Here is a 14,502-nt window from a genome sequence, read left to right as displayed (position 1 = left end):
TCTACCTTCACAACATCCCTAGAAACCATCCTTTCCTCCCCAACCAAACTGCTACCTCCTTAATCCAAGCATTTATCCTGTCCCACCTTGACTATGACACCCGCCTCTTCACTGACATCCCTGCCATCTGTCTCTCCCCACTCCAATCCATCCTTCACTCTGCTGCCTGAATCATTTTTAAAAAACGTTCAGTCCAGGTTTCCCCACTCCTTAAAAACCTCCAATGGTTGCCCGCCACATCAAACAAACACTCCTTACCTTTGTCCTTAAAATGCTCAAATAGCTTGCTCCCTCCTATCTCACTTCACTGATCTCCTTCTAAAGCCCAGCCCTCATACTCTAGTCATCTAGCTTCAGCTTCCTCCTTGTGCCCCCAATCTAATCTGTTTAGCCTCCAATCCCTTTCCCATGTCCTCTCTCTGGCCTGGACCACACTCTCTCCACCTTCAAAATCTTATTAAAATCACACTGACTGTGCCTTCCCCGACTGAGTCCTCATTTCCCCTACTCCCTCTCCCTTCTGCACTGCCCTTGCACTTGGATTTGTGCCCTTTATTCACCCCACTCTCAGCCCCACAGAACTTGTGTATATCCATAATTTATTTTAATGCCTGTCTTCCCCTTTAGACTATAAGTCCTTGTGGGCAGGGAGCATGTCTACCAAAGCTGTTATACTGGATCTGGAAAATTGAAGGCTGATAAGAGACATGATTAAAGTTTGCAATGGACAGATGGACAGAGCAAACACTACTCATAAAATCCCACCCACGACACTAGGGTGAAGGAGACAGCTATATTATCCTTGGAGACGATTGGGTCAAAACAAACTAAAATAATCCCTTCTTCATTTGGCAGTGGTAAGGAAATGGGATTTGTTACCAGAGGAAGCAATGCAGATATGTAAAATAAGGCTCTAGAAGGACAGTTTATAGAAAAAAAAAGGATCCAAATTAGGTTACTTGAAGAAAAGTAAGGGGCTTAAAAGGAAAAGTCAGGATGTTAGATAGTATATCCCTAAACATTAAATGAATGAGCAACCATCATCAGCATCATCACCTTGGGCCTCTCTGTGCCTCAGTTACCTCACCTGAACATGGGCCCAATGTGGGACAGGGACTGTGTCCAACCTGACTAACTTGTATCTACCTCAGGGCTTAGAACAGTGCATGGCACATAGTAAGTGCTTAACAAGTGCCATAATTATTTTTATTGTTATTATTATTATTATTATCAGTGGTTTTTTTTGAATGCTTATTATTTGCAGAGTGCTGTACTAAGTGCTTGGGAGAGTACAATACAACAGTCGGCAGATACCTCAGATACATTCCCTGCGCACAATGAGCTTACAGTCTAGAGGGGGAGACAGACATTCAATCAATCAATCATATTTACTGAGTGCCTACTGTGTGCAGAGCACTGAACTAAGCTCTTGGGAGAGTAGAATACAAAAGAGTAGGTACAGACATTCACTTTTCAAGTTTTTTAACTTATGTGAGTTAGGCAGAAAAACATAATTTAGGGAAGAGAATAGTGGAGTTTCTTACATGCTAATTTGTATTCACATTTGTTCACTTTCTCACGAATATTATTTAAAGCATTTTTTTTTTGCTAATAATAATAATTATGGTATTTGTTAAGCACTTACTGCGCCAAGCACTGTACTAAGTCCTGGGGAGGATTTCAGCAAATCGGGTTGGACACAGTCCCTGTTCCACATGGGGCTCAGAAGTCTCAATCCCCAATTTACAAATGAGATAACTGAGGCACAGAGAAGTGACTTGCCCGAGTCCACACAGCAGACAAGTGGTGGAGCCAGGATTAGAACCCATGACCTTCTGACTCCCAGATCTATGCTCTATCCACTATGCTATGCTGCTATCATAGTAGTCTGGAATCTGTAAAAGGTTAAATTGTAATTGTATTTAAACAAATTCTTACAGAGGAGATAATGAAAAAAATTCAATCCCTCCCCGCAACCCCTTGCTCTTAATATATGTCCAGACTAAGGATTTTTGGCAAAGAGAAAGCAACTCATTAGCAATTTAGATATTAGCTAAATTAAATTAAATTTCTAAAATGGAGAACTGTTTTAAAAATACACTACCCAAGGAAATGAACTCTTTAAAGGACTCATCATGTGAAGAGAAGGGTAACTTTGAATGATTTAGGAGCAATGTTTAGCAAACAGAGGTTGAACTATGTTCATTTCCTTGGCTCTCAATTTTGGCTTTTCATGCCATCATTCTGGCATGCAATCATTTGTATTGGTAGAAATGGCAAATATCATATACCTGATTGATGCAGTGGGGATGTTGCTTGTTCTCAGACATTCCTGTGCCAGGCACAATTCTCTCCTTGATCCCCTCCAATCTGGCATCTGTCCCCTTCTCTCCACAGAAACCGCCCTCTCAAAAATCACCAATGATCTTCTTGCCAAATTCATTCATTCATTCAATCTTATTTATTGAGCACTTACTGTGTACAGAGCACTGTACTAAGCACTTGGAAAGTACAATTTGGCAACAAATAGAGACAATCCCTGCCCAATAACGGGCTCACAGTTTAGAAGGGCGGAAACAGACAACAAAGCAAAACAAGTAGACAGGCATCAATAGCATCAATATAAATAAATAGAATCATAGATATATACACATCATTAATAAAATGAATAGTATAATAAATATGTACATATACACACAAGTGCTGTGGGGAGGGGAGGGGGGTAGAACAGAGGGAGGGAGTCGGGGCAATGGGGAGGGGAGGAGGAGGATAGAAAAAGGGGGTCTCAGTCTGGCTAGGCCTCCTGGAGGAGGTGAGCCAAATCCAACAGCCTCTACTCCATCCTAATCCTCTTCCATCTCTCAGCTGCCTTTGACACTGTCAACCACCCTCTTCTCCTGGATACATCATTCAACCTCGGCTTCACTGACATTGTCCTCTCCTAGTTCTCCTCTTATCTCTCTGGCCATTCATTCTCAGTCTCTTTCATAGCCTCCTCCTCTGCCTCCCATGCCCTAACTCTGGGGGTCTCTCAAGGTTCAGTTCTGGGTCCCCTTCTATTCTCCATCTACACTCACTCCCTTGGAGAACTCGTTTTCTTCCATGACTTCAACTACCATCTCTATGCAGTTGACACACGAATTTATGTCTCCAGCCCTGACCTGTCTCCCTCTCTGCAGTCTCGCATTTCCTCCTGCCTTCAAGACATCTCTATTTGGATGTCCTTCTGTCACCTCAAACTTATCATGTCTAAAACAGAACTCATCTTCTCACCCAAACCGTCCGCCTCCTCACTTTCCCATCACTATAGATAGAACCACCATCCTTCTTGTCACACAAACCCATAACCTAGGTGTTATCCTTGACTCCTCTCTCTCTTTTAACCCACATATTCAATCCATCAATAAATCCTGTCTCTTCCACCTTCAGAACATCCCTAAAATCTGCCCTTTCCTCTCCATCCAAATTACTATGTTAATATGATCACTTTTTTTAATGGTATTTGTTAAGTGCTTACTATGTGCAAAGCACTGTTCAAAGTGCTGGGGAGGTTACAAGGTGATCAGGTTGTCCCATGGGGGGCTCATAGTTTTCATCCCCATTTTACAGATGAGGGAACTGAGGCCCAGAGAAGTTAAGTGACTTGCCCAAAGTCACACAGCTGACAGTTGGCGGAGCTGGTATTTGAACCCATGACCTCTAACTCCAAAGCCTGTGCTCTTTCCACTGAGCCACGCTGAATCACTTACCCTATCCCACATGGATTACCTCATCAGCCTCCTTGCTGACCTCCCCGCCTCCTGTCTCTCCTCACTCCAGTCCATTCTCCACCCTGCTGCCCGGATTATTCTTCTACATAAACATTCAGGACACATTTCCCCGTTCCTCAAGAAATTCTAGTGGTTGCCCATCCATCTCCACCTTAAACAAAAACTCACCGTTGGCTTCAAAGCACTCAATCACCTTGCCCCCCCCCTACCTCACGTCGCTACTCTCCTACTACAACCCAGCCCACACACTTTGCTCCTCTAATCCTAACCTTCTCGCTGCTCCTCGATCTCGCCTATCTTGCCGCTGACCCCTTGCCCACATCCTGCCTCTGGCCTGAAACGCCCTCCCTTTTCAAGTCTGCCAATTAACTTCCCCTCCTTCAGAGTCTTATTGAAGGCATATCTTCTCCAGGGGGCCTTCCCTAACTAAGCCCCTCCTTTCCTTTTCTCCCACTCCCTTCCATGTCATCCTGACTTGCTCCCTTTGTTCATCCCCCTTTCCAGCCCCACAACACTTGTGTACATATCTGTCATTTATTTATTTATAGTAGAGTCTGTCTCCCCCTCTATAATAATAATAATGATGGCATTTATTAAGCACTTACTATGTGCAAAGCACTGTTCTAAGCACTGGGGAGGTTACAAGGTGATCAGGTTGTCCCACGGCGGGCTCACAGTCTTAATCCCCATTTTACAGATGAGGTAACTGAGGCACAGAGAAGTTAAGTGACTTGCCCAAAGTCACACAGCTGACAATTGGCAGAGCCGGGGTTTGAACCCATGACCTGTGACTCCAAAGCCTGTGCTCTTTCCACTGAGCCACGGTGCTTCTCTAGACTTTAAGCTCACTGTGAGCAGGGAATGCATCTACTTATTGTTATACTGTATTCTCCCAAGCGCTTAGTACAGTGCTCTGCACACAGTAAGCGCTCAGTAAATATGAACAAATGAATGAATGAATTAAGGCACCTAGAGTTTGTCCATTCCACACCCATCTAGCTTCTTAACTTCTGTTCCCATCACCAAGCGGTCCATATTAACACCAGTCTGCCCACCTCTAGACTGTAAGCTTGATGTGGGCATGGAATGTGTCTGCTATATTGTTATATTGTACTCTCCCAAGCACTTAGTACAGTGCTCTGTGCACACTAAGCACTCAGTAAATTTGAATGACTGAAGAGGTTGACCTCATCCTCCCTAGACCAATTCTTTTTGCCCCTTCTCCTGCTAATCCCTGCCTCCTATGGAGTCTCTCCCCTGTTGTTCGACAGGAGTCTCTAACCCTTGGATTAGTATTTCTGATAGGCAAACAGAAAATTCTGCCCTTCTTTGGTACCATAGTGTGAAATTGATATAGAGGAGCAGAGCTACAAAAAAATAAGGCTTACTTCTATAAATTTAGGACAAGCGATTGAGAATAATGGTCAAAGAAACAAATCTAGTCACCATATTTTTTGATCACAAGACACAGCAGATTTGGTAGACATCATTCCTGCCTACAAGGAACCCAGCATATTTTATAATCTTCCTAATTACTCAGCCCTCTCTGCTCTTGCATTGAGGACACCTGGCCAGTTAAGTAGAGGCTTCCTGGAATTCAATAACTGGTCAGGACAGGGAGGATTTCTGAGACTATGGTTTTCTATGGCCCTCCAGGACTCAGAATCCTGTCATAGTAGGGGTAGTTGCATCACTCCACTCTCCAATCCTGATGGCCTGAATTTTGGAAACCAGTCTCAAGTAAGGCCAGCTGTCTTCATGCTGAACCAGTTCCATATCAAGTTGTTCAAAAGTGGACAGCTTGTGGACTCCTCCATGGATACCTGAATAATTTATACTACATTCATTCAATCACTTATTGAGGGCTTACTGTGTGCAGAGCACTGTATAATTTGAACCATCAAACTGTTTCTCTCAACATTGTATAGCTACTATTAGAAACAGATCACTGGACCACATGGACCATTTATTTGTTCCTGTAATGACATTTCTTATATTCTCAGGTTCAGAATTCTAACTAATCTGCTCTCACTCTCCACCAAAATTGTTAACATTAATTTGACTCAAACTCTCTAAAGAGTTTATGAACTTACTGGTCTAGATGGAATTTTTAAGGTTTTATTTTGAAAAATAGTCTGAACCAAGTCCTGGAAAGTAATCTGATTATGATTTTTTTTAATTTAATGTAAATATTTTAATAAAATATCATCAATGTTATTCATTCATTCAATCGTATTTATTGAGTGATTACTGGGTGCAGAGCACTGTACTAAGTGCTTGGAAAGTACAATTCGGCAACAGATAAACAATCCCTACCTAACAATGGGCTCACAGTCTAGAAATGGGCTCACAGTCTATTGAGCGCTTACTAGGTGCAGAGAACTGTATTAAGAGCTTGAGAGAGTATAATGCAACAAAGTTGAAAGAAATGGAAAGCAGAAACCTCTTCCTACTGTTACAACTTTTAAATCTATTCTAGGTTCATGAAAAGCCAATGATTGCTGTCTCAACGGACCTGTGTAACTTCTCTGTTCCCCAATAGATTCCCACATAGCTTCATGACCCCTTTCAGAACCAGTGCTGCAAGTACATTTTGGGCATTCTTAGAAAGCCTAGTGGATTGTATTTCTAATGCACAGGAGTTTTTCCCTACACAGGGCAGCCTAAATTCTAAATTTAGTTATGTCACAGGATGAGCCCCGAACAATCTTTATCCTCAAAATTAATAAAGGAAACAAAATAAAGCAGCTCCTTTTCATTGAAATGATTTTATCTCTACCCCTTGCTTTAAACTCCAGAGTCCACATAGGCTAGTAGAGTTAAAAGGGGTTAAGGGAAGAAAACTTAACCCCTAAGGATTTGCTAAAATATTTCTCTTCTCCATTTCACTCAATCATAGGTCATGCTGCAGGACACTTGGCAACACACATGAAATAACAAGCCAGGTCCAAATTGTTCCCCCAGATAACCTTGAAGTGAGTCTCTAACTCTCAATTAGTATCTTAATGCTCAGACTTTATGGATTTTTTAACCCCTTTGCGAGTTTTCTCTCCCGTCAGATCTCTGTGTACTCTGAGACACAGAGCAGATAGACGACATTGAGAGCAGAGATGTCATTTTCCCTTTTTTGTCGACCCCAGAAGAATTGAATTGTACTGAATCAACAAACTTGTGAATTGAAGGTTTAAGTGTTAAAATGTAGATTACTGTTGAGAGTTCACCCTGTCTGGTCAGTAAAATGACATTTAATGTACAGAGCATCAAAATCAGACTTGAAGGTGATCCAATTCACTCTACAGTGATGAAAATGTGAATGTATAAACATTATTCACAGGGATCTTTTGGGGAAACATGAATAATTCCTGAATCTACTGAAATGTTTTATGTTTATATTGCTCAGTTTTAGCTATAGGTGCTATCCACTGGGAAACTATAGCTGTTTGCCCTCCCACCTATGAATCAGGCTACCCCTGCTTTTGTCAATCAGTCAGTCAATCAGTCGTATTTGTAGAATGCTTATTGTATGCAGAACACTACTAAGCGCTTGGGAGAGTACCATACAACAATAAGCAGACACATTCCCCGCCCACAGTGAGTTTATAGTCTAGAGCGCTTAGTACAGTGCTCTGCACACAGTGCTCAATAAACACAATTAAATAAATTGAATAGCGGTGGAGACAGACATTAAACTAAATACATTACAGATATATAAATAAACTTAGTCAAAAAAGACACCAGCCCTAGTCTTGGATCTAAAATTTTTCTCCCCTGGGGACCTAATCCATTTAAAGGGGTTTTAGCTAAAAACCAACCAACCAACCAACCAAGTAACAAACAACCATATCTCTTGGCTGAGGTCCCTTTCGCAGGGTATAACCATCCAGGACAGATGGTTGTCTCATCCACCTTTTTTAATGTAATCTCCATGCGTCACGCTCTCTGGCAAGCCAGGCCAGTTCCATTGTGCTAGGGGTTCCTTTCAACACATGGCTCCAGATTCCTCCCAGGAACACAGGACGCTGATTGGTGTCCGTGGCCTTCACTGGACAAGCCTCCCCTAAGCGCAAGATAAGGACAGTCTACTCAAGTGCTAGTCTGGTCATATGGACACACATTCCCACTTCCCAGATAACTTCCCAGCACTAATCACACAGTTCCCTGGCCTCTCCACATCTGTTTCTCAGAAGGAGGGCCACCCTGCACCTACTAATGGTGTAGAAGCAGTGTGCTTAGAGAAGCAGTGTGGCTCAGTGGAAAGAGCCCGGGCTTTGGAGTTTGTATGTTTGTACAATGTTTGTACATGTATGTTACATATGTACAATATGTTTGTACATATTTATTACTCTATTTATTTATTTATTTATTTATTTATTTTACCTGTACATATCTATTCTATTTATTTTATTTTGTTAGTATGTTTGGTTTTGTTCTCTGTCTCCCCCTTTTAGACTGTGAGCCCACTGTTGGGTAGGGACTGTCTCTATATGTTGCCAACTTGTACTTCCCAAGCGCTTAGTCCAGTGCTCTGCACACAGTAAGCGCTCAATAAATACGATTGATTGATTGATTGATTTGGAGTCAGAAGTCATGGGTTCAAATCCCGGCTCTGCCACTTGTCAGCTGTGTGACTTTGGGCAAGTCACTTAACTTCTTTATGCCTCAGTTACCTCATTTGTAAAATGGGGATGAAGACTGTGAGCCCCCCGTGGGACAACCTGATCACCTTGTAACCTCCCCAGCGCTTAGAACAGTGCTTTTGCACCTAGTAAGTGCTTAATAAATGCCATTATTATTATTATGATTATTATTAGAAGGACAGTTTAATGACATGTGAGCCCACTGTTGGGTAGGGACTGTCTCTATATGTTGCCAGTTTGTACTTCCCAAGCGCTTGGTATAGTGCTCTGCACATAGTAAGCGCTCAATAAATACGATTGATGATGATGATGATGATGATGATGACATCCCCAGTAGCCACGTTTGTGCAGTTAGCATAGAACCTGGACCAGTCATTAGCCTCTGCAGCTATAGACTCTGGACCAGTCATTAGCCTCGCAGTGACAGCGGCCTTCCTGCAGGTGGCGCTGCGGAGATGTCTACAGGCCAGGCGGCCTCCAGGGGTTATCTTGGCCAGAGCTACCTTCCTTCTGGGCTTCAAACAGCTATATTTATAGTTTTTGACAGTTGGTCTGGTTTTTCTTCACCCGAAGTCACCATCTAAGTCACCACTAGTCTGTAAGATAATAATAATAATGATAATAATGGCCTTTATTAAGCACTTACTATATACAAAGCACTGTTCTGAGCATTGGAGAGGTTACAAGGTGACCAGGTTGTCCCATGGGGGGGCTCACAGTCTTAATCCCCATTTGACAGATGAGGTAATAGGCACAGAGAAGTTCAGTGACTTGCCCAAAGTCACACAGCTGATAATTGGTGGAGTCGGGATTCGAACCCGTGACCTCTGACTCCAAAGCCCGGGCTCCTTCCACTGAGCCATGCTGCTTCTCCAAGGACAGAAGATCGTTGTGGGAGGGGAATGTGACTGTTTACTGTTATTTTGTACTCTCCCAAGTGCTTAGCACAGTGCTCTGTACATAGTAAGCACTCAAGAAATACGAGTGACTGACCAACCCAGCCTCTAGTTTTCTTGGAGTGCCCCCCACTCCTCCACCCCCCAATCTTCCATCTGATAAAGAGGGTGACTTTTTGCTTGGAGTGCAGGGGCAAAAATGGAGAGGGGATCATAAGGGGAAATGATCAGATTTCTTTCATTCATTTGTATTTATTGAGTGCTTACCATGTGCAGAGCACTGTACTAAATGCTTGGAAAGTACAATTTGGCAACAGAGACAATCCCTACCCAACAACGGGCTCACAGTCTAGAAGTGGGGAGACAGACAACGAAACAAAACAAGTAGACAGGCATCAATAGCATCAAAATAGATAAATATTACTACTACCACTAAAAATGGTGGCATTTATTAAGCGCTTACTATGTGCCAAGCACTGTTCTAAGTGCTGGGGAAGTTATAAGGTGATCAGGTTGTCCCACGGTGGGACTTACAATCTTAGTCCCCATTTTACAGATGGGGTAACTGAGGTGCAGGGAAGTTAAGTTATAGATATCAGATGGGACATAAAAGTGGCAAGTGAAGATTAATAGGTCTGAAGAAGTTTGGGGAACAGCCTAGCCTAGTGGATAGCACAAGGGCCTGGGTGTCAGAAGGGTCTAATCCCGGCTCCTCCACTTATCTTCTTGGGCAAGTCACATAACTTCTCTATGCCTTAGTTGTCTCATCTGTTAAATGGGGATAAGACTATGAGCCCCATGTGGGACATGGACTGTGTCCAACCCGATTAGCCCATATTATTATCTTGAAGGAGCCACATGGCCTAGTGGAAAGAGCCTGGGTTTGGGAGTCAGAGGAGCTGCGTTCTAATCCTGGCTCCGCCACATGCCTCTGTGTGACCTTGGGCAAGTCACTTCACTTTTTTCTACCTCAAGTCTCATGTGTAAAATGAGGATTCAATTCCGTTTTTCTTCTTACTTACTTTTGAGAAGCAGGGTGGCTTAGTGGAAAAAGCATGGGCTTGGGAGTCAGAGGACGTGAGTTCTAATCCCAGCACCGCCACTTGTCTGCTGTGTGACCTTGGGCAAGTCACTTAACTTCTCTGTGCCTCAGTTCCCTCACCTGTAAAATGGGTATTAAAACTGTGAGCCCTGTGTGGGACAGGGACTGTGTCCAACCTGGTTTGCTTGTATCTACCCCAGTGCTTAGAGCAGTGCCTGGCACATAGTAAGTGCTTAACAAATACCATCATCATCATTATCACTTAGTCTCTGAGCTCTGTGTGGGACAGGGACTGTGTCTGACCTGATGATCTTGATTCTTCTCCAGTGCTTAGACCAGTTCTGGACACATGGTAAGCACTTTACAAATACCACAATTACTGTTATTTTTATTATTATATCTACCCCAGTGCCTACTAGAGTGCCTGGCACATAGTAAGCGCTAACTAAATACCATGAAAAAGTACCTACCTTGGGGTCTTTTCAGGGGTGTTTGGGCATGCTTTGCCCTTTTCAGCCCTACTTGGAAGCTTCAGGTTTTGCCAGAGATTTGGGGTGAGTAAGGCTGGAATCCAGGTCCAAAAGCTCTGGGGACCACAGGAGCGGCTTCACCCCGACAGCTGCAAACTGAGTCATCTACTACAGTGCCTCCTTTAATGCCATTTTTTGTCAATCAGTGGTATTTATTGAATGCTTACTGTGTAATAATAATGATGGCATTTATTAAGCTCTTAATATGCACAAAGCACTGTTCTAAGCTCCGGGGAGGTTACAAGGTCATCAAGTTGTCCCACGTGGGGCTCACAGTCTTAATCCCCATTTTACAGATGAGGTAACTGAGGCATAGAGAAGTTAAGTGACTTGCCCAAAGTCACACAGCTGACAAGTGGCAGAGCCAGGATTAGAACCCATGACCTTCTGATCTCCCACTCCCTTCTGCATCACCCTGACTTGCTCCCTTTGCTCTTCCACCCCCTCCCAGCCCCACGGCACTTATGAATAGGTCTGTAATTTTATTTAATAATAATAATAATGATGATGGAATTTGTTAAGCACTTACTATGTGTGAAGCACTGTTCTAAGTGCTGGGGTGGATACAAGGCGATCAGGTTGTCCCACGTGGCGCTTACAGTTTTAATTTCCATTTTACAGATTAGGAAACGGAGGCACAGAGAAGTTAAGTGACTTGCCTGAAGTCACGTGGCTGACAAGCGACAGGACGGGATTAGAACCCATGACCTCTGACTTCCAAGCCCATGCTCTTTCCACTGAGCCATGCTGCTTCTCCCTTATTTGTATTGATGTCTGTCTCCTCTCCTCTAGACTGTGAGCTTGTTGTGGGCAGTGTTTTCTGTGGCATTGTACTTTCCCAAGTGCTTTCTACAGCACTCTGCACACAGTAAGTGCTTAATAAATATGACTGATTGATTGGTTGATTGAATCCAACAGAGTTAGTAGTTAGTAAGGGACATGGTAGAGTATCTGAGTTCTGGGGGATTCTATGCGTTGAAAGGGTACACAGCCCAATATACTGTTAACACGGAGAGGAAGGCAGATAGGGGAAATGAAAGGCTTACTGTGGGAAGGCGTCTTGAAGGAGATCTGATTTTAGGTGGGTTTTGAAGGTGGGGAGAGTGGTGGTCTGTCAGATGTGACGAGGGAGGCAGTTCCAGGTTAGGGGGGAGAACGTGGGCATGGTGTGGGTGGTGGGATGGATGGGATTGACGGTATCAGTGGCTTCTTTGGGGCAGATGACTCACTTTACTCTCTTATGGGCACCCAAAAAGATAGGTTTCTCTAATTTTCTGGTTAGAGGCCCTCTTGTTTGTGAGGGAGGGGGGCGCCTGGGGAAGTTACACAAATTAGGGGCTTTCTCGAACAATGACCTGCTGACTCAGTTCTACCACTGCATGCTAGCAAAAAAAAGCCCCAAGGAGGTATCATTCCATGATATTTATTGAGTGCTTCCTGTTTGCAGAGCACTGTAATAAATGCTTATCCTGCCAGGAATGGAGAACTCAGGCTCTCCTTCAATAATAATAATAATAATAATAATAATAATAATAATAATGGCATTTGTTAAGTGTTTATTATGTGCCAAGCACTGTTCTAAGCTCTGGGGGAAATACAAGGTAATCAGGTTGCCCCACGTGGGGCTCATAGTCTTAATCCCCATTTTACAGTTGAGGTAACTGAGGCACAGAGAATTTAAGTGACTTGCCCAAAGTCACACAGCTGACAAGTGGCAGAGATGGGATTAGAACCCACGACTTCTGACTTCCAAGCCCATGCTCTTTCCACTGAGCCACGCTGCTGCTTCAATGGTCTGTCTTACTGAGTCCCACTCTGATTGATTCTCAAGAAGTCCTTTGTCAATCCATCAATCCCTTGGAAACATTATCCACCCTTGGCTTCACTGACACTTTCCTCTCCTAGTTCTCCTATCTCTTTGGCAGCTCATTCTTGGTATCTTTCATGGGCTCCTCCTGTACCTTTTTTTAATGGCATTTGTTAAGCGCTTACTGTATGCAAAGCACTGTTCTAAGAGCTGGGGAAGTTACAAGGTGATCAAGTTGTCCCACGTGGGGCTCACAGTCTTAATCCCCATTTTACCGATGAGGTAACTGAGGCATAAAGAAGTTAAGTGACTTGCCCAAAGTCACACAGCTGACAATTGGTGGAGCCAGAATTTGAACCCATGACCTCTAACTCCAAAGCCCATGCTCTTTCCACTGAGCCACACTGCTTTCCCCTCAAAGCTCCATTCCAGACCCCCATCTTTTCGCCATCTACACTCACTCCCTTGGGAAACTCATTCTCTCCTATGGAAAACTCATTCACTCTCATGGCTTCAGCTACCATTTCTATGTGGATGTTTCCCAAATCTACATCTTCAGCCCTGAACTGACCTTTCTCTTCTGCAGCTTCACTTGTCCTGCCAACACCTCAAACTGAACATGAATGTCCTAAACAGAACTCTTTCCCTTCCCACACAAGCCCTGTCCTCTCCCTGACTGTCTCCTCGCTAAAGACAGCATCCTCTCCTGCCTCATCGCTCTAGACAGCACCACCAATCTCCCTGTCTCTCAAACCTGTTACCTCGGCATTATCCTTGACCTGTCTCTCTCATTCAACACACATATTTAATGTCACCAAATCTTGCCTATCCTATCTTCACAACACCTCTATAATCCACTCTTTTCTCACCATCCAAACTGCTACCATGTTAATCCAAGCACTTATTCTATCCTTCTTGGATTTCTGCATCAGCCTCCTTTCTGACCTCCCTGCTTCCTGTCTTTCCCCACCCCAGGCCATACTTCACTCTGCTGCTTGGATCATTTTTCTACAAAAGAGGTTCAGTCCATATCTCCCCACTCCTCAAAAATCTCCAATGGTTGCTCAACCACCTCTGCATCAAATGGACACCCGCAACCCCCAATGCGCATACACGTCCCTCTAACACCAACCCACTCAATGTACCTCTAGATCACCTATTCATTCATTCATTCATTCAATCATATTTATTGAGCGTATACTGTGTGCAGAGCACTGTCCTAAGCACTTGGAAAGTATAATTCGGGAACAGAGACAATCCTTACCCAACAATGGGCTCCCATCACTGACCCCTTACCCAAATCTCCCCTCAGGCCTGGAACTTCCCAAGCACAGGCTTGGGAGTCAGAGGTCATGGGTTCAAATCCCGGCCCCACCAATTGTCAGCTGTATGACTTTGGGCAAGTCACTTAACTTCTCTGTGCCTCAGTTACCTCATTTGTAAAATGGGGATGAAGACTGTGAGCCCCAAGTGGGACAACCTGATCACCTTGTATCCTCCCCAGTGCTTAGAACAGTGCTTTGCACATAGTAAGTGCTTAACAAATGCCATCATTATTATTATTACATCTGACAATCTACAACTCTTCCAATCAATCAGTCAGTTAATCAACCAAGCAAATTCTCCTAAAATCACATCTCCTCCAAGAGGCCTTCCCAGAGTATGCCTTTTATTTCCCCTATATCTCCTCCCCTCTTTAGCAACTCTGCACTTGGCTGTGTATCCCTTAAGCAGTTTGATGCTCACTCCTGCCCCACAATATTTATGTAAATATTTTTATATGCTACAATTTTCCCCATCTATTATTATTTTATTATTAT

This window comes from Tachyglossus aculeatus, chromosome 1 (genome assembly GCF_015852505.1).
Source record: "Tachyglossus aculeatus isolate mTacAcu1 chromosome 1, mTacAcu1.pri, whole genome shotgun sequence".
Classification (NCBI taxonomy): Eukaryota; Metazoa; Chordata; class Mammalia; order Monotremata; family Tachyglossidae; genus Tachyglossus; species Tachyglossus aculeatus.
Note: the sequence above shows the minus strand (reverse complement) of the source record.